This window comes from Megascapheus bottae, chromosome 23 (assembly GCF_031878675.1).
Source record: "Megascapheus bottae isolate mThoBot1 chromosome 23, mThoBot2.hap1, whole genome shotgun sequence".
Taxonomy (NCBI): Eukaryota; Metazoa; Chordata; class Mammalia; order Rodentia; family Geomyidae; genus Megascapheus; species Megascapheus bottae.
Window position 1 is genome coordinate 18,434,639 of NC_143531.1, and position 22,101 is coordinate 18,456,739.

Sequence of the window (22,101 nt, forward strand, 5' to 3'; positions counted from 1 at the left end):
TCAAAAAATCTTTCTAGTGGGAACAATAAAAGAGATTTATTATTTCTAGTCACTCTTTTTAATAGTCACTGAAAAGTCACAAAATTATCTGCACATGGAAAATGTAGCATGAAGCAAGACATTCTTTTTTATTTCACTGTTTTCATTACCATACGCATTCAAATGAGCCCTAAGTAGCAGAATCTTCTTATGTTTCAAGTAGAGCAGTAACAGAACTGGGCTGTAAAGACCTCTTCTGAGTAACCTCCTCATTCGTCTTTACCTAGAACATGTTATTTCTCCAATCCCACTAATCACTAAACCTCATGGTGTTAGTCATCCAAATTCTCAGTCACTACTCTCCATGTGCAGGGCAGGCTTCTACTCAGGCCACTGCAGGCTTGCTACGTCTGTAATCACAAGCTTCTCATGCACCAATGTGGATTTTTCCTTATACTATGTCCCCTTTCTCTTTTTGTCTGGTCAAAGTAAGGTTCATTAGTTATTCTGTTACATAAAATGTTTGGTACAATTCAGAAGTACCAACTCTCCCCTTACCCACTTCTGATTCTCAGAAGTTAGGGCATCAGTTTCTGAACACCAGTACTAATGTACTGTGGAGGTCACAGGAACAGCTCAGAGGGAATATGTGAATAAAAAATGGTGCGATTTTAAATCTTTAACATATATCCCAAGAAGTTGACAGGCTAGAAGAGAGGAGAAAGCATACACAAATAAAACACACAAAGAGAAGAGCTTGACAAGGTACATAAAAAATGTTAGCATGTTTCTGTTACCTGATATTTAATAAAATGCTATATTTTTATCGCTGATAGAGCAAAGACATGAATTTTGCACTCATGATAATTGTATAATTGATAACTGTAGTTATCTAAAATACTTTATGAAGTGTTTTGATCCAAAGTATATTTATTATACTATTCAAAATTGTATGCATATATAAACATAATACCTTCATTTTTTTTATTAAAAATCCATTGGTTTGGGTCGGGAGTTTGACCTAGTGGTAGAGTGCTTGCCTAGCATGCACAAACACCTGGGTTCGATTCCTTGGTACCACATGTATAGAAAAGAGCCAGAAATGGTGCTGAGGCTCAACTGGTAGAGATCTAGCTTTGAGAAAAAGAACCTAAAGACAGTATTCAGGCCCTTAGTCCAAGCCCAGGACTGGAAAAAAAGTTAAAAAAAAATAAAAAACAAAAATCCATCAGTTGCCTAAAATCAAATCATCAAGCTCCTGCTGGTGTTTTCAGTCAAGCTCCTGCTGGTGTTTTCAGTTATAATCAGTGAGTTACATATGCTTTATATTTCATTGCAGGAAATGTTTCTGACAAATAGTTGCCACCTTCACGCCTGTCCTACAAACTATTGAATAAAAAGATCATTTCTACCCATCATTATTCCTTAACATTTATTTGCATGGCTGTTGAGGACTTTTGCTATGGCCTCTTCTTCTTGTCTGTGGTCCACAAGCATCCTCAGGAGGCAGGAAGAGGCTGAGGCCGGGGGCTTTCCTTACCCTTCAGTGTATAGATCACAAATGTTATCTGAAAATAGTCTCAGCACGGCAAAGTAGGGCCTTTTCAAATATCCTCAAGGAGCAAGGAAAATAGATATCTTTTCTATGGTTCTTTTTTTCCCTGTCTTCTTTTATTCTGCTACTTATGAAGGGCTAATTAAATGCCCACTGTGTCTCAGATGTCCTAAATACCCATGCAACCTTGCAACAGCCTCCCTTGGGAAATAGTCAGTGTAAGAGCTAAGTCCCTGGGCTGTTTGCTACAAAACAGTAGAAAAACCTAAAATCTTGCTCATCTCTTTCTAGTTTGTTTGTTTTGTTTGTTTGTTTCCCTTACCCTATGCTTAGATTATAAAATTTAGATTATATGATTTAGAACTGAAAAAATTATTATGACTCAATAATATGTAAGATTATCACCTTCCCATGTAGAGACAGGTCCAAAATTCTCATCTACTTCACATGTTTGCATCGATACATTTAAACAACACAAATTGTTTTCTCTGAGGCAATCATGGATGAACTGACCCAAAATGGATAATGGGGTTTTCTCATGAAATCAGACCTCTGAAGCACTTTCCCTTTGTGATTCTGCATTGTCAGATTAAATAATGGGCCCCAGTGCTGTGTGAAGCAGCAAACACCAAAACTGAGGGAGCCAAACAAGCTTTGACTTATACTAGATTGTGGAAATGGAGGACCACTAAGAGGACCACAAGAAAGTCGGAGAACAAAAGTCTTATATTACCAAAGCATTCAGTGACCTTCAACCAAATGGGATTCAAATTTACCACTCAATGCCTTCTTTCATAATTACATCTCAAAAGCTCAGAAGAGAAAGCATACGATTACTATAGGGCCAGGCAGCTTTGCATTAATGCACAGTATGTCAGCTAATAATATCACTGGCATGTCAAAGGTTCCACACTTCCTCGCCTTGTCCTTTTTCAGAGAGGAAATTGGCTGAAAGAATCAAAGTCTTTGTAGAAAGTCAAAGGGCAAGATAGAAGAAAGTTAATAGTGAGATCTAATTCATGCAACAATCTTGAAAATCATTATGGGCTCTTTGACGAGTGAAAGAGAATGTGTTGCATTCATTTAGAGAATCCAAATGTGGCTCCAGCCACTAATGTGAAAGCGCTGAGCCATGACCTACTCACCCATGTTAATAAGTATGGCATTTACATGTTTGCCACGATAATAGGGACTAAATGGTGGAAGATTCTATAAAGAACTTATTTGATCCTGCCAAGATGCTTAATGACAGGAAACACCTCAAGTAGAAACCCATTAATTTTTTTTCATTTTTCTACTAGTTTTTTTTTTTATAAATGCAATCCATTCTCAAAATTTATTACCTAGATTAAGACAAACTGAGAAAAATAGTCAATGTATTAGTGGTTTCGTAGGTCACCTAGGCCCTAATTATCAGTTAGTTTATCTCCAGCACAATTTTACCATTGGCACCACATGTCATATAATCCCTCATCTTATCTGCATATAGTGATGTAAACGATTGATTGGCTGACTGGTCACCATGTGACTAGAGATACAAATATTTCTTACGTTTATTAACTCCAATTGTATAATTATATATAAATATAAATATTAACATCACAGATGTGAAAAACATCAAAAAGTAGGCAGAGAAATTTAAATCAAGGGATAGTCCAAAATTCATCAAGGAAACAGTTTTGAATTGTTGGCCTACCCCTATTCCACGGCAATACTACAATATGCTCCATCTCAAACACTTAACATTATTTTAACATATCCATCTGTATTTGTAAGTAGTTATTAATATAAAGCGAAATAATATTTATAAGTGCTAAAGGAAGTCATAATCAACACTAAGGTAGAAACAACTTATTCATTATAAAACAGAATATATTTTAGCTATCATATTTTATCATTTTAATGTTTTATTTTGATACATTTTAGTATGTATTCATAGTGTTTTGTTACTGATTTATTTAGATTATGTATTATATTAAGTAACATAATAAGATAATAATGTAAGCAGCAGTAACATTTTCATTACCTGTAGGTAATATCTGGCAGATTCATTTATAAGTTAATGATATTCTTTCTTCCTAGTAAGATATTATAATGGTTTGAGGCTCAGTACTTTATAAATTTTAGAGATAGAAGGATGATTATCACTGGATTTGATTATAATTATAAACTATAATTGGTTATCTAGAAGATACCAAATATTAAAACTTGAAAGCAGGGGTAAAAATGTTTGTGTGCATAAATACAGTATCTTAAAACTAATATTGAAAATAACAGTGAGATTAATAGTGTGTTAGAAAAATAAAGCTAAATTTTACATGGCTTATTAGATGAAAACATTATGTTTTAACGAAACAAATGTACAGCAAGGCAAATATAAATGTGAATGTAGACATGATTATAAGTACAAAGTACATGTATCAATCAGCTATAAAAATTACAATGTAATTTTCTTGACCAAATTCTGAATCTTCTGAGACAGAAACAAGTTGACCTTTCCCATGTAAGCTCTGATCACACTAGCTGTTCTAATTATTCTGGAACCAGACTAACTGGCATCCTGCTAAAATTAGTTGTTGAGAAAAAGTCTTAATAGAATTAAGACAAAAAATTAATTTCATTTTTCCATTTCCTTTCCACCACTGAAAGCTGGAGGATAATCAAATCATATTACTTCTTCTTCTTCTTTTTCTGGACTATTTTGTGAAACCTCACAGTAGCAACTTTTAGTGAGAAGACATTTTTCCATAGGCTTGGTACTTCTTTTTGCCTGAGTGTTCAAAGGAAAGATCATTTGAAAAATGTTTCATATATTTTATGACCCCTTTATCATTTTTTCATATGTGTTTTTCTTGTCTCTTCTTATACATTGTAGGTGACCCTTGAACTTACACTGAAAATATTTTTGAAGTATATAATTTGTCTATCAATCTTCTTTACCATATATTTCTTTGCCATGAAGCTTTTAGTTTTCATGCAATCAAACAGGTATCTTCTAATTTGTTTATGTGTTGGATAAGACCTTTTCCAAGTTATTGAGATTATATAACATGTGATATTCATTCAATTATTTGTATTGCTTTAAATTGCATATTACATATAAGATCAATCTCTGTTCAGCTTTATAAAAATATGGCAAAGGGATCTAACTAATATATAGATAGGCTAGAAATTTAAAAAAATGTTTGCATATTCTTCTTGACCTAGCCCCACACCCTGCAACATTGGGAAAGTAAGTTATTATACACAGATAATTTACCTTTATTATCTTTGTGGCTTCAATACAGAACATAGTGGATACTGAAGACTGCCATTAAGTACGTACAAGACAACTTAATGATATCTTCCTTTTCCTTAATAATTAATCAAGCTTTACAGTTCTGTTCTCATTACTCATTAATTTAATGGGGTTCGGATCTTATGAGTGTGAGAGAAAATGCAAAATAATTTAAATGAGAATATTAGTTGTTGCTGTATTTCTTTGAATGACACACATTTGTCAGGACCTCTTCTCAGTAGTCATAGAGTCTTATGTTTTTGTTAAAACTGGGCTAGGATCATGCATTATGTACACTTCTTCCCTAGATAGGATTGTAGACCTTTATCATCATAGCTAACTTATTTATTGAGATGGAGCCTTAATAATTTGCAGGTGGATTTTTCTGACTTTCTTAATCTTGGTCTTTGAAGTAGCTGGAAACTACAGGTGTAAGCCACCTGCCCTTAATCCTAGTTATATTTTCAGAATTGTTTCTGGCTTGATTTAATGAATGATGATTATGAATCTTGAAACCAGAGCTTGAGCTCTGTCTTGTGGTTTCTGCATACAAGACTAGCATTCTACCACTCTGAGCCACAGCCCCACTTCTGGTTTTCTGGTCGTCCTAGAGTAATTTGCAAAATGCATCTTAAAGTCTACTCCCTGACAAGTCCCCCTTCATTCTTACACAGAACTCAGTTGCTTGAACTTGGGCTTGAACTCAGTGCCTGAGCACTGTCCTTGGACTTTCTCAAGGCTAGAGCTCTACTACTTGAGCCTCAGCACCACTTCCGGCTTTTTTTTCCTATGTATGTGGTATTGAGGAATCAAACCCAGGTCTTCATGCGTGCTAGGCAAGCATTCTACCACTAGGCCAAACTCCCAGGCCTACACAGAACATTTTTTTAAAGTAATTCTATTAGATATGCACATCCCAATAATATTTTCTGCACAATAGTCTGTTTCCTTCACTAGAAGGTAAATTCTCTAAGGAAATGAAATACATCATATTTGTTTAGGTAACTCAGCTTTTACTAAACTGTCTTATATAATGAAACAGTAACTATATGGGCAAATGAATTACTCAACATTGACTCCAATATGGTAACATTATGATTGATATTTCAAGCCTTCATCTCAAATCTGCGCTAATTTAGAAGTATAAATTGCCGAGGTATTTTCATTAATGCATGAGTATTTCCAGTCATAGCTGTGTTCACCATATCAACACTACATTGTAACTGTGTTTACTGTTCATTTAGCCAGCCTGACTTGTCATATATTAATACTGATTATTTCCAATTGAAGATGACCCTGATTCTCTTTACATTTTTTCCTTGTATGAAATATGACTATTAGACAGAGTACATAGGTGATTATAAAATATAATGTCCTACCCAATACAAACAGGACTATAAAAAACTAATTTTACAAGGAAGAAGTTGAACAAATACTACTATTTTCAATTCTATGTATTATATAACAAACCAAGCATGTTTGTAAATGTGGGAACAATCACTATGAAGAGACTTAAAAAATAAACATATAAAATTGCTAACTAAATATCCTGGCTGGTAGGTATATGGCTATTACAACATGAGTTTGCAAAGCAATAAACAACTGCTGACAGACTTGACTCAGAGTCAAATAACATTTTCTCAATTTTAGGTGATACTTGTAAATGATGGAAAATTTAGTCTGCTAAAGTATGGTATATTCAGGTGCCAATAATAAAACACATTTCATTACTACTTGTATGCCTACTAAAATATAGAATATTGTAGATTATTGTCTGTGGCTGAGCAAGTCTTTCTTTCCCTTTTCCTTTTCTTTTTCTTTATGATGGTGCTAGGGTAAAGGGCCTGAGTTTGGGCCCAGAGTTCAGGGCATTCTGCCTACCAGGAGGTTATTCTACCATTTTATCTATTCTTCCAACCCCTTTGCTTTTGTTAATTTTTTACTTGAGCCTTCTTGGAATGAGCCATTGAGTAGAGTGAAAAATGTATCTTCATAGATTTTCTACCATGTGTATTCACTAACTGTGCATAAAGTTCTTCATATTATCATATTATCATAGCCCAAACTTATCCCATCTACTCCTAAAGACTTTTAGGAGGGGATATCACTTGAGTAGAAAACATCAGGGGGAAATAGCAGTCTCACACAAACATATAAACATTAAATTTATTTGGTAAGACCTATCAGTACATATGAATTTACTGAACTTGAAAACATGAGTATATTATAAATAATCAAAAATTGAAATATATTGTTGGCTGAGATCCTACTGTCTTTATATACTATCTTTGTTAACAACCAACTAGTAATCTCATGTGAATGGACCTGAATGCATTTCCAAATCCATATATAAATTAGAACCTGACCATGGAATCTCAGAAGCTTAAGGCTTCCAATGAGCTTTGGTCTGGAGTCTCACACTTAGAACACACCAAGACCTGGTATTCGGGCAGCAAGCCAGCAAGCTGATGCGATATCCGGACCATCATACTTCATTTGTCACAAACTTTTCATTCTATAACGAGAATGCAGGAGTTCAGCCACCTGGCATCTCATTTTTGATAGACTTCCTGAACAACTAATTGAACTTTCTAAATCCAAGGTCCTAGTCATAGAGATTTTTATTACCAGTATCTCTACTGAGAGAGCGCTCCAACTAGACAGAGAACATCCAATCAGGTCCTGTAATAACCTACTGACAACACTCTAATACAGACAATAGAGAAATCAACTTTCAGGCAAGTTCTTCCTCAAATGCTTCTGCTGGGTTGAAAGAAGCTGATTGAAAATCTAATAGCTAAAGGCAGTAGCAGGAAAGAGGCTATTATGGGAGAAAAAAAGCAAATCAAATTCCTCTGGGCTACCAGAGGCTACCATAGGACAATTACAATGACATTGACCTTTCATAGACTGCTCTGTTTTGATTTTACTTTTAATGTTGAATTAAACAAAACTCTCATATATTGAGATATGAAAGCTAGAATGAGAAATTAACCAGAAATTTGAATATATAATGAAATAAAATGACAAAGGGGGTGAGAAGGATTATGAGCTTCTATGGATTGGTTGTTTCTTTTTTATTTTCATTTACCTAAATTAATTGTACAAAGGAGTTTCACTGTGATATTTGAGTAGATATATAAAAAATACTTTGACCTAATGTACCTCATATATACTACTTGTTCATAAAACCTTGTATTGTCCCACTCTATGTAAGAGATTTCACTGGAGAAATGGACCTGTGGCTTAAAGTGGTAGAGTGCTAGCCTTGAGTGAAAAAGCTCAGAGACAGTGCCCAGGCACTGAGTTCAAGTTCCATGACCGACCAAAATAAGAGGTTTTATGGGTTTCATTAGGCTGCATTCATATATATTTATAAGGAATTGCTATAAAAAAACATGTTGCTTTTAAATAAGATTATTTCTACTTTTTGATGCAGACAAAATCACCATAAAAAGAAAAACACAAGTCATTTCATATAAGCAAATGTTAGGAAATTGTAAATTTTACTTACAGAAAGATTGACAGGAAACCTAACAACTGCTATAGATTAATGTTCTGACAGTCAACACAATTCATGGGAGACATAAATGCTCTTGTGTGTCAAAGAGATCTCCCTGTTCCTCTGCTTTTATCCAAATATAAGTTGTTATCCTTAATGAATACTTGATTTGTTTATATTGTTTTTGCATCTTCAATAATGTCTTGTACATTTCTTTATAAGTACTTGATGCATGAATAAAGTACATAGTGAATTGTATATTGGATACCTGGTAATCAATTCAAATGCCAATAAAACTTAGTAGGAAGCTATGAGACATATATTCCTTATTATCTTCAAGATTCCTTGATTAACATTTTCTTAACTTTTATAGAATGATAAATTCAATACAGTATGAAATATACAAAGTAAATTGAATTAGAAAATGCTCTCAAGTGGCAGATTCCCTTACATGAACAAGATCAGGTAGATTTTGCTGTTTGACTCTGGAACTGAAAATGTTATTATTGTCAGGTACTATTTAGTGAACTATATTTCAGGTACTTAGTACATATTTTAGAATTCAAATCTGGTAGTTATGATCAGTAGTTTTAGAGGAAAAATAATATCATGGCACAGTAGTGCAAAGGTGAATTAGAAAAAACATTTTTTACATCTGCTATAATATATTCTATAAGTATGCAAAAAAAGAAGGAAAAGAAAGGAGAAAGAAAATAAGAGAATGATGAGAGCAAGTAAGAAAGATACTTAGATTTCAGATAGGACAAAAAGAGGTTTCACAATGCTTGCATTGTGGAATGCATTGCATACTTTAAAACATCTTACATGTGTAAGAAAAATTTGTCATCATCTAATAAAAAATCACTATCAATCATTTTCACTGCTATAATTTTCAAAGACAAGGATTTAAAAACATTTCCTTTCTTTGGACAGTCTATTAAATAAAATGGGACAAGCCAGGGAAAATATTTAAGGAACTAACTCAAAACAATAATTCCATGAAAGTTATAAACTTTTTATAATGATTTCTTCCTTAAAATCATTCAGCTTCAAAGAACTTCAAAGTTCATAACTTTTCTTTAGCTCCAGAAATATTTATGGAGTAAATCTGGTAAGGGTTAGGCCTTCAAACTCTAGGTTTAGAGCTCTGAAAACTCAGAATTATAAAGTCTTTTATTTTTTATCCTCTAAGAATAAATAAATAGATTTTTAAAGAGTGATAGATGCATAATTTTAGAAAATTATTTGTTTGAAACCATTTAAAAGAATACAGCTTTATTATATTCTGTAGGAATGGCTCATCATTATTGTTATTTAATACCATTATCTATTAGTTTACAAAAAATTAAAGACTGCCCAAAGTAATTTTTGTATATTATGTGTATCATGTATATCATGAGGTTCTTGTGAAGATTAAATGAAATATGTTTTTTCTTTATACATAACAAGGCTGACAGACTCACAAAGGGACCAGGATTACACAGTTCAAAAGTGCAGAGCGGCTACATCAACCAGTTCCCCATTCTCCAAAGCTTATTTCCATTCAGTGGCCACAAAGACATTAAAAGAGCCCCTTAAAAGCATTTCCTTCATCTTAGACTGAATCGTCTCTAAGAACCTAATAGTCCACATTCCTTCAGGCTTCTTTAAAGTCAGTATTTTCTAGGTATAACTATTTTATGTTTCTTCCCTTTGAAATCTTTCCAATTTCCAGTACCTTGGTCTCTATGGTCCCTTAAATATAGCCTTTGATTTTCAGTGGTAGATTCTATTTACACATGCAATCAGTCCAGAGACTGTCAACACAAAGGAAATGTACACATTTCCCATTGTTCAGATTCCATTTAATGGTATTCCATTTAATTGTTTTCCTCTGTGTGATATTTCCCATTCAGCCTCCATTTGTAGTTCCTTCTACCTGGATGGCACTACAAGGCCGCCATTCTTGCTAAACTTTATTTTATTCACTTCTACCAATACTTTCAAAGTGAGGGAAGCACAGCAATGGCAATTAGAAAAGGAACCAAATAGTTGGGGACTACTTAAACAAGCTTAATGGTTGTAGGTCAGTTGAGAAACCACCCACTAGAGAGCGTTAAAGAACTGGAAGATGAATCCTCACCGCAATTACTATTTTATAGATAAGCACTTGTGGGAAAGTAGGTGAATTCTAGATGACTAGAAAAGACAGCTTGGAAACCGTTTTTAAAGGGTACATAAAAGAGCACTTGGGAATTATAAGCCATTGACCTACCTAGAATACCAGGAAAATTCATTTATGGTGTTAGGCACCTGTAATCTTAGCTACTCAGGCTGTTGAGATCACGGTTGAAATGTATAGTAGAAAAAATAGTGATCATGAAAAAGCTTTCCTTTGAAAATAATAAGTCATGTAATGATTATTCTCTTGCTCAATCATTGTCCAAACTCACCTCATTTAATCAGATCTGAGTAGTTGAGACAGAAACAGAGGTTAGTAGAGACAGTGCCATACATCAAAGGGCAGGTGCAAGCTAGCCCTATCTGCTTTCCAAACTGAGCTCTTAATTGCTCTGAGGTAATCACTAGGTAGACATACTGGAATATTTCCACTGAATATCATTAGAGCATTATCTGCTGATGTGTCTTCTCAATGAGGAATGATTCCAACTAGCTAGACTTGGTATTGATGCAGTATCACGTGAGTCAAATATCTTAGCAAGGACTACACACAACTGGGTTTACAAAAGTTAGGCAATTTGTTCGATACCCAAGGTTATTGACATGGTCTTGGAGATTTAAATATAACTACATAGACATAAAAATCTATGATGAGGGGTTGGTGGGGGAAATGGGGACAAAAACATAAGAAAAGGTAGCAATGTTTGTGAAGTAATGCGCCTTCTATCCGGCAAACAATGTAACCTTTCTATAAATTTCAATAAAATATATTTTAAAATCTATGATGAGATATACACTCTATAGACATAAGTTTATATAGATCGATCTTTATCTATGACATACAAAATCTCAGCTTAATTTTAATTATGTTCTAAAATTTATGTGCCATTGAGTGTATGTAGACATTCCTTTCTTGAATACTGGTGGGTTAAACATGTCATATGAAATATGATGTAAAAATCAGTGTTAATAAAAAGAGAAAAAAGTAGAGCAATATTAAAATAATTGAGATCTACTTTTTAGATAGAATATTTTGGAGTGTTTAATAACCATGAAATTACTGTTTATAAAGTGCCCTGAGACCATCATCAGAATTATAAGGAAAAAAAGTAGATTTCACTCAGGTAAAAATAAGAAACAGGTTGAGAATAAAAAAAAATTATGGGAGTTCAAAGGAAACATTCAATGTAGATGTTTCTAGTAATGGATAGTGATTTTAGTAAATTAATCCTTATTCTGGGTATACTTTTAATTAATGTAATTTTGGGTTCATTTCTAACTTTCTGTTCATCTGCGAAGAAAAACAAATGTTTTTGATTAATAGAAAAGTAACTTGAATCTGATTATATTAACAATTTCTCATATATCCTGTGCCATTTCTCCTAAGAAACCTTATTAATATGTCAATTTCCTTATTTTTAACATATTTTTACAAAGATCCATTTTTGGACTTCTATATGTTTATTGTACTTATTTGCATGAGAAGAAAAGACAAGCTTCTACATTAGAACTATCATAATGAACCATGATAGTCAATTTTTTAACAACTGTGAGGATTACACTGGACTAGAAGCATATAGAAAAGAGGAACACAAAAAAAAACAGAATATCAGCAGTGTCCTTTGGCTGATGAAAGGATGCACTCTAGCTATATTGTGTCCAGAGGGCTATTCACAGTGGCACTGCAGTGTCTTTAGCAGAAACAATAATTATCCATATTTTAGAAAGGGAAGTTAGACAGAGATAGGTTTAAAATGGTTTTTACTACAAATCTTCTTTCTCCTTGGCATTTTGTTTGCTGCGTGTGTGTGTGTCTGTGTGTGTGTCTGTGTGTGTGTCTGTGTATACATGTGTATTATGTGTTCACACATCACTAAAAATCATCACATAAGTCCAGTTAAGTCCAGTATAGGCGGCAATCATGGGCAAAGGAAACCTGGTTTATTCCCTTTAAACACATTCATTCATAATTCCTTTTCCTTCTTCACCCCCATCCCCAGGGCCTTAAACTCCGGGTACAAGCCCTGTCTCTTAGTTATACTGCTGAATGTTGGGATTCTACAAATTGAGCCATAGCTTCACTTCTTGCTTTTTGGTGAACTGGGGATAAATCTCATGGCTTTTTGCCTTAACTTGCTTTGAATGAAGACCCTCAGATCTCAGCCTGCGCTTTTCTGAATAAATGGATGTATTGATATTGTACCCATTATGATCATGTCAAAAGAAACAGTGAAGTGAGAAAGGAGAAGTCAGAATGAGAGAGAAAGATGCATGGGTGACTCTCAGGGCACACTCAGATGGGCATGGTAAATTGTAACCCTCTTGTACAACCCTTGCAAGTTCAGGAAACAAAAAGTAAATAATAATACGAGACTATAATGCACAGAAAAGCAGACTCATCGAGTCAATGTTATTTTCAACCATTTATTTCATGAAATCTCAGTCCATTTTTTAAACTTCCTCTTGATATGTCTCATTGTGCAGCTCGTATCTGATCTCCTCATCCTCCAATCTAACCTTGCCACTGGCCTCAAAAACTTTCATCCAGTTGAATATGACCTTTTCTCCCCTCTTGCCTTACCTAATTCTGTGATCGTCCTATTGATTTTTCTGTCACTTTTTTCCTCCGCACATTCATCTTTCTCACAGTGTGCTGTAGTGCAGTCTGATATAACTATAGATGTCTCACATTTAATATGCTTTGGCCATGCTGTTATTTCTTCCAAATTTTCATTACTATTCAAAGGATAAGGTTCAAATTCTATGGTGGTTGTTGGAGCCTTTTGTAGTTAAAAAATAGTAAGTGATTCCTTCTGTAACCTCATCCAGTTTTTCTGGAAAATCCTTTAACTGACAAATTTTGTTCAGGCCTTTCGTATGGGTCCCTGCACCATTGTTTTGACGACAGTGTGGTCTTATTTATCTCTTCTATTCTTCACATCGCTCTGCAAAGTTTACTACTTCCCCAGACTCTTCCCTGATAATGAAGGCAACAAGGCTGCTACTTTTTCTTAAGTTACAGTACAGACAGCAGAGTCGACTAGAAAATTAACACCAAGCCAATTCCACTAGTGTTACATGATGAGTGCAATAGAGGCAACTTCATGACTGACCATTTTCGCATATGTGGAAAAGAGAGATCCCAACACAAAAAGTTACAGATACACAGCAGAACACAACAACAAAAATCTTTTGGACAGCACCAGTGCCTGAAACCTATGGTCCAAGTTCCTCAGGAGTTGAATTGAAAAGAGTCTAAAAAGCCAGGCTTGGGGGAAAAAGGGAAAATACAAGACCTCCAATTTATCGTCCTAGCTATAAAGGAAACATAAGAAGGTGGATTATGGTCCAGGCAGCATTCAAGCAGAAAAGTAACATCAGGTTCAATGACTAGGATTGAAGTATGGCTCAAGTAGTGGAATGCTTCATGTACAGCAAGTAGAAAGCCCTGAGTTCACATCTCTTTATGGCCAAAATAAACACCATAAACAAGCAACAATGCCTTCTATCTTAATTTAGGGTAAGTAATACTTATTGTCATTTCCTACAAGATTTATTTTCCTTTAGCCTACCTTTGAACACTGACATACACAATAAGTAGGTAAGTCACTACTAAGTCTAACTTCGAAACTCTTAAAAATTATTTTTGTCAGTTTTTAAGGTGTGTGCAAATTAATCACATTAAATATTATTTGCCTTTGTTTTCATTCCTCAGAAGAATCAATAATTTTATGTTTGATGCTACTCCCACTTACTTTTTATTTATTTGTGTTTACCTCACTGAAGGATGAAACAAATAACAGACCAGGAAATTATAATGAAAAGGGTGGTAACGTGTGCATGTGATCTCTGAAACTTATTTTAACTTTTGCATTCAAAGTTACCCGACTAAAAAGACAAAAATGCAGAATAGGAAGCATTCTCTCAGCTAAATTAAGCATTCGATTTCATTTTTTGTGTACATGTAGATTAAATATTATTACCTGAATGCAGGGCAGAGTGGAGGTAAATTTACAAGGTTTTCTGGATTCACAAAATTCAGTTGAAGAATCACTTCAGAAATAAGACCGGATCCAATTAAAGTAAGTTATTCACAAATCTCACACATTAGGTAACCACTTGAATTTGTGAACAGGATTCCACTAACACTATGCCATATCCAGAATACGAAGTTATAGTGTGAGGACCCACAGCAGAAGGCTAGCCTGTGTGGGTTTAGCTCCAGTTAAAGCATCACTTAAATGTGTGGCATGGAACAAGGAAAGAAATTCAAGTCTTTTGTCTCCCAGATGGCAATAAAAACTAGAATTTTCTCCCTTCTCCCTTTTTGTGGGTTGGCAGAGCAGATTCAGAAAAAAAAAATTGGCCTACAAAATTGCTGGAAGCCTCTGGAAGATTCTGGCAGGGTTACTTTGCATTTTATCTAACCTCTCTTATCTTGTTACTCTTTTCTACCATTTAAATGTATTTTATTTGGGGGGAGCACCAGCTTTGATGTTTGCACATCATGTTTGCTAGACAAGCTACCACTTGAATCACACTTCAGTCCCCAGCTCATTTTTTGCTTAACTTTGTTTTCTCTGCTCTTGCCAATGAAAGCGTTGGAACAGAGTTTGGTGTAGAGCTGGGATTTTAGGCATGTGTCACCATACCCAGTTTGTGTTGTGAAATGGAGTCTCACTAAACTTTTGCCCAGTTTTTCAAAAAGAGAAACAGCATTCTGAAGACAAGGGCTCACCTAAAAGCATATATTTACAATCAGCTTAATATTTATCTTTTGTTAATTGATAAGTATAGGTGATAACAATTAATGTAGCTATGTAAATGATATTGTTTCCATGGCCTTTTTATTTTTTAGTTGGTCATGGGACTTGAACTCTGGGCCTGGGCGCTGTCCCTGAGCTCTTCAGTTCAAGACAGGTTTGGATTTTCTTTTAACCTTTTGTGGTGAGAGAAAAGATATCTCTGTCTGTACACCGTTTCCTGCATGGAATTTCTGAACATACATGGAAACATTTGATGAAAGCATTTGTTTTTGTTTTGTTTTGGACAGGAGAACCTCAAGGGATGTAGAAGATGTTACATTGATTATGTACTTAATTTATAATTTATTAGAAATTACCACATTCTTATGTGAAAATAAACAGTGAAGTAACACTTCATTGAAGTGAAACTTGTCAAAGCATAGATTTTAAAAATATACATACATTAAATTCAAGACCTACATTTCTAAGTATAAAATTCTTTGAAAGAATGACAAGGAATTCATGTCTACATATTACTTAGATATTAATATACTTTGTTATAAGTAGCTCATTTGAAACCATTTTACATATTCATGGAGTGATATTGACTAATGATTATCATTTGTATTCAAAACTGGACAGAGGTACAAATGCAAACAACTTTATTTCTCTTAGAATAGACTGCAATTAATGATTTAGTCAATGATTTTTTTTTTTACAATTGTAGGAAAAGTGACTGATGGGAAGAAGAATAAGTTTTAGTAAACTCTCAGTATCGGAAAATTTAATTCAGCCAGACCAAGATTTGTTGTCATGGTAACATAGCCCAAAAGATTTTCTATGTTATGTGATAGATCTAATGTCTGAGCTGTAGATTAATATCTCTATAGCAAATGATCCTTAAATTTTTTTTGGTTAGTTGTGAGGCTTGAACTCAGGGTTTGGGTGCTGTCTCTGAGTTCTTAAGGGTCAAGGCTAGTGCTGTACCTCTTTGAGCCACCAGTTCACTTCAAATTTTTGAGTAGTTAATTTGAGGTCAGAGCCTCACAAGGATTTCTTTACCCAGGCTTCCTTCAAACAGCGATTCTCAGATCTCTGTCTCCTGAGTAGCTAGGATCACAGAGGTGAGCGACCAGGCAGATACTTCATTTTATCACCAAGAAAATGAAATGATTCTCACAAGGATGAACAGGAACAATATATAATATTATAATATGGTTTCTTTTTCTATGCTCAATGAAGTCATATTCTTCATACTATGTTGAAATATGACCGTGGGAATCCACTTCCTCTAAGGGCAAATTGTTATTTATATAATTTGAGGTTCATAAATACTTGAATTTGAGGAGGAAAGAAATATCTTCCATCTAGCAAATGGGTTGGAAAGTTGATCTCAGTGCTCAAGCTTAATTTTTAAATTGTGAATAAAATCAACCTCATCAAGTTTACAAAGAATTTTGATAGAGACAGTTGGATGTCAGGGCTTTTTTGTTTTGATAGAATATAAGTACGTGTTTTTCTACTGGCTTGAAAATCAAGCCAGTCTTGAAATCAAGGCTTCTTACTCTTGCTTAGTTTCTTTTGTTCAAGACTCGCATTCTACCACTACAGCCATACCTCTGCTTTCACAGCCCTACGTTTTAAGATACCATTGGAATTACAGTGATTTAGGCTTAGAAAAAATGAGATTCAAATCCACATCGAGACAGTGGTGTATAGCAAAAAACTGAATTCTATTCTGTGGACAACTTGAACTAAATACCTTTATTCAATATGCAGTCAGTTGAGTTTATATTTCCAGGGACTACCTATATGAGGTAATAAGGAAATGAAGTAATCAGCAGGTAAGGAAAGGGGAAATTGATCATGGAATCATAACTATTCTTAACATTAAAACAATCTTGAACAATAAAATTAAATAGGATCATATATTTGTAAATGTCCATATCATATAAGGCTCTATTCATTTCAAAAGCAGATTTCTATATTAAGTATTAGGTCTGGTTAAATTTTTAGGCCTTTTAATAGTAAAAAAGAACTTTAGCTTTCTATCTTTTTTTCTATACACAAGTGCCTACTTCTTCCCAATTTTGTTCATGAAGTCTCCTTCATCAATCAGTCCAGGTGTAGCGTAAATAGGTTTTCATCCTTCCCACATTCTTCAGAATATAAATTCTATTTTTCAACTACTTTTTTTCTCCCTCTGGCAACTTGCATTTCTATTTCTCTATTTTCCACAGTTGGTCACAGTCAAATGATGCCAAAATGAGCAATACTGTCTTCAACAACTTAGAGATTACCTCCCAGACTTCTTTTCTAACCACTTTCCAGCTCAGTAAAATATTTGCCCACTGTTGGGGACCACAGCTGTTCCTAGTTAAGGTGTAAAGGCACTTGGCAACCTGCAAAGGCACCACGCCCGAGATGTCTCAATGGCAAGGGGCTCAGGCATGAACAGAGATCTGGTCAGATCCCTGACCAAGAAGAGCTTGTTTACTCAAGAATGTTAGCTTAAAGGCTTAAGTTCAGCTCCACGTTTCTTTCATACTAAAAGGATGGCTGCTTTGTGTTAGAGAAGACCACCATGGTCTTGGTGCCCATGCTGTAATCCTAGCTACTTAGGAGGCTGAGACTAGAAGAATTGTTGTTTCAGGTCAGGCAGGTAGAAGAGTTTTTTTGAGATTCTATCTTCCAAATATCCAATAGAAACGCAGGCTGGTGTGAGACTTTGAGGTCAATCAGATCCCAATGCTAACGAAATCAAGAAAAAAAAAGAAAACATTGTAGAATTTGACATAAAACAGCAAAGAATGTAAACCAACTTTTATTGTTTCCCATCCCATATGCATTAATGTAGTACGTGTGATTTAAAACGTTATATATACATATATATCTAAAACTCTTGTGACAACCACAGATGTTATGCTGCCATTGTTTCTCTGATTTTGTGATATGTCTCCTTCTTTAGAGTAGATAAAACTGCTTTAGAAATACCGCCAGGGATACAGAGCAGGATGACATGTCATGTTTGCAGACATTAGTAGTTAGTTCCTGGCTCATGGTTTTAACTAACTTCTGTTCATGACAAATTTTCCTCTAAACACAGGTAATTGGAACTGCCATCTGTATGCCATAATACAATTTCAACATTGTAATTCAACAAGTGCAGACCTATTATATTCAAGAGATCCCTAACTTAATGTCCTGCCTCTGAAAGATGAGGAAAGAAGGATGAGGATAGACCAGGAGAGAAGCTAAAATGTCACATACTCCTTTGCATGAATTACTTTAAATTGCACTGTGCAGTATGATTTCCATTATACTGAGACTATATTTGGTAAATAAAAAATTTATAAGATGCACGTGTGATCTAAACCTTTATTTCTCTAAGTCAACTCTGACAAAAAATGAAATTATTCTAGACTTTAAATGTATCCTATCCTTGAAAGTAGAAGTGAAAACTTAAATTACTTTGCAAAATATTAGTTTTATATGTCAGTATAAGCATATAAAATTGTTTCTATGTTTTATAGCTTATATATTAATATAGTTCATTGATTTTATAACATCAAATTATGTAAAGAATAAGAATTAATTCTTTAAAAATTATTTTTTCTACTGAATACATTAAATTCTAAAATTACATTTTTTTCTAATATTTCCATATCTACTTTTTTGTGGGGCTTGGGGCTTGAATTTGGCCTGAGCACTGTCCCTGAGCTCATCAGCTCAAGGCTGCCACCCTACCTCTGTGCCTGAGTGTTGTCCCTGAGCTCTTCAGCTCAAGGCTACCACCCTACCCCTGTGCCTGAGTATTGTCCCTGAGCTCTTCAACTCAAGGTTACCACCCTACACTTGAGCCAAGTCCCACTTCCCATTTTCTAGTAGTCACTTGGAAATAAGGGTCTCAGGTCCTTTTGTGTCCAGGCTGGCTTTGATTCTCAGATCTCAGCCTTCTGGGTAGCTAGGATTACAGGCATGAGCCACCGTACCTGGCTATACTACTTACTTTTTATCTATTTGATCATATTTGAACGAATGTGCTTAAATTTTTTCTTGATCTGTTTTCAAGATTTTTCTGGAATGTTTTCCATCATATTATTTTTTTTAATTTTTGGTTAAAGTATTTTAAAGCACCAAAAAGTAAAAGCACGTAGTGAAATTTGTTTACTCATCATTATTATTTAATGATAACAGTATTGAGACCCTCCATTCTCTTTTCCTTTCCTTCTTCCTGTTTTTGTATTTTAGACACAAATCCTCACAGTAATGTATTCTGTAGAGTGAGGTTGCTCATGCTTTCAAAAGTAGGTCCACTTACTTTGATAACAATTCCACTTCCTAAATACCTATTTTTGTTTCACATTTCATACTAATGTCTATGCAATGTTTTTTCTGGTACTCTTGCATTTGTTGATCAAAAATGGTTGATAAAAGCATACAAAAGGTTCATTTCGAACTACAATTAATCTCAGAAAATAAAATGCTAGAGAGTGAAACATACTAAGTTAATACTTTCCATATCAGTTATTATTCTTATGGCAGCAAAGAAGTAGTGCTACAGTAATAGGAGATTAAAAAAATAATCAGTGAACCATCACTCTGTAATTTACTCCTGTGGGCTTCAACCAATGCATAAATTCACACATCTGCAACCCTAATCTTGGTTAAAGAAAAAGAAAAAATGGTGCTGTCAATTCAAATATATTACCATATGCTGTGCCTAAGTCACCAGCCATTATCTTTCCATCCCAAGCAAGGACAACCATTGATGTATTCTCTCCCATAAAGTGTGCCTTTTTTTCCCTGTCACCAGATAAGTTGAGTCATGGAATAGTTAGCTTTTGTGGTCTGCAACAGATCTTTTTAATAATGCACAGTGGGAATGATGTTTTTATTTGAAATTCTCCTTCTTTAAAATGTTTCATTGTCTTCTCTCTAGATTCACCTCCAGCATCTCTGAGCATCTCAGAATTACATTTTCTAGACTGTTTTGCTTAGTCTTGATACCTAGACATTTTATCACATGATTAATATTCTTAACTGTATTGTCCCCTCAGTAATTCATCAATGTTTATAAATATGCAGCACAATTACATGTGTGTATGTGTATGTTTGTATGATGTCAATTCTATCTCCTTTGTCACAAAACCTCTATTCACACCAATGGAAAAAAAAATCTCCCTTGCATCTTACTAATGGGGCTTTAATCTTAACTTCATTTTACAATAGAATATTTTACATTTTGTTAGGAATTTGCCCTCATTCCTTATCATTACTCGTCTGAAGTCTGAATAGTAATTTGATAAATATTTTTGTTCCTAAAGCTCAAAATAAATTCCTGAAGATATACTTGTTAAATATGTTACCCTTGTAACATTAAATTGCTGTGTTTGATTTATAGCAGATTTTAACTGCATGTTAACATTCATCCATTGGTTTGTAGATTCATGTTGGATATAAATTATTCAGTGTCTATTATTTAAATGACATCAGGCGTGGTCGGTAACATCTATGCAAAATAATCTCCTAAAGCATTCTCTGCTTATTGACAGTCTGACGGACACTAATAGCTATATTTGATCATTTTCTAGAATCTTCTAACTCCACCCTGAAGTGTTCTTTTATATAGAGAAAAACTGGACATTTTTCCTCAAAGCCAAGAAAGGTGAAAGGAGTCCCATAGTGGGGTAAATAACAATCCAAGGATCCTTCATGGAAAGTAAATTTTTTTTGAAAATTCGAAACTTTCAGTCATTATGTAGACAGGACCTTTTTCCACAGTCAGTTTAACATGGAGAGATTTTTCTAACACTTGCAATTAAAGATCAGAAGAAATGAATCAATTATATTTCTAGCCTTTACCACTCTATTTTACTTATTTGCTATTAATGGCATTAATGACTGACATTACTGTAAGTAACTTCATTATGAGGCTATTTTTCCATGTTGAATGATGAGAGTTTTGACATAATATTCAGAGGCAATTAAAAGATCTAAATAAACTGAGTAGAGGATAAAATGAAAATTGAGCACCAGATTATAATAATGAAACCAATAAGTAGAGAATAATTTACATTAAGGAAAATGCTTGTCTTCCTTAATAACATGCTTTAAATTAGGTGATACAGATAAAAAATTTTAATTAAAAAAATTCACGTGAAACACCAGCAATAGTACAGTTGCATGCCCAGAAAGAAATTTGTGAGGTGAGTATTTTAATGGCTATACAAATGGACAGAATGAGGAGGAAATCTGACTGCTAGAGATTACATGAGAAAAGTATACTTTTTCATATATTTTTATTGTAATTAATAGAAGGGTTACATTATATTTGCCAAATAGAAGGTGCATTAATTCACATAAATTGATACCCTTTCTCATGTCTTGGTCCCCATTTCCCTCCCCCCACCCTCACCCCTCATCTTGTTTCCCCCTTCCCTATCCAATTTCAAATAACCAAATACAAATATATCCAATATATCAGATAACAAAGTGAGAAACTGTAACAATATGAGGAAAACTATACTTTTCTGCTACCATTTCTATAAAGAAGTAGATCCCAAGGGAACAACAGAGTATGGCTGGTGTTTGGCTATAACTTCTAGTAATATTATTTATATGGGCCTTAAGGCAAACTAACTGATTACCAAAACCAATAACACTGATAGGTGGTGTTCTGCTCAAATCGGCACATTGGGTTTAAATTTCAAAGCTTGAGAAAGATATATGCAAGGACCTCGAAGTTTCTCATACAAGGAAGAGTATGGCTCTCTCTACAGTAGGCGGGAATGACTCTAAAGTAGATGACTAGTAATTGAGATGGCCTTTGACGTTAGAAAAGTTGATTCCGGTTAAATTTGTTCAGTGAAATTCCAAGACA

General features: G+C 34.3%; 1 protein-coding gene across 2 annotated transcripts in view; it reads right to left on the bottom strand.

The window, feature by feature from the left end:
* Positions 1 to 22,101, bottom strand: part of Grid2 (glutamate ionotropic receptor delta type subunit 2) — a 951,510-nt gene that overhangs the window by 701,463 nt on the left and 227,946 nt on the right. The window lies entirely within an intron of this gene.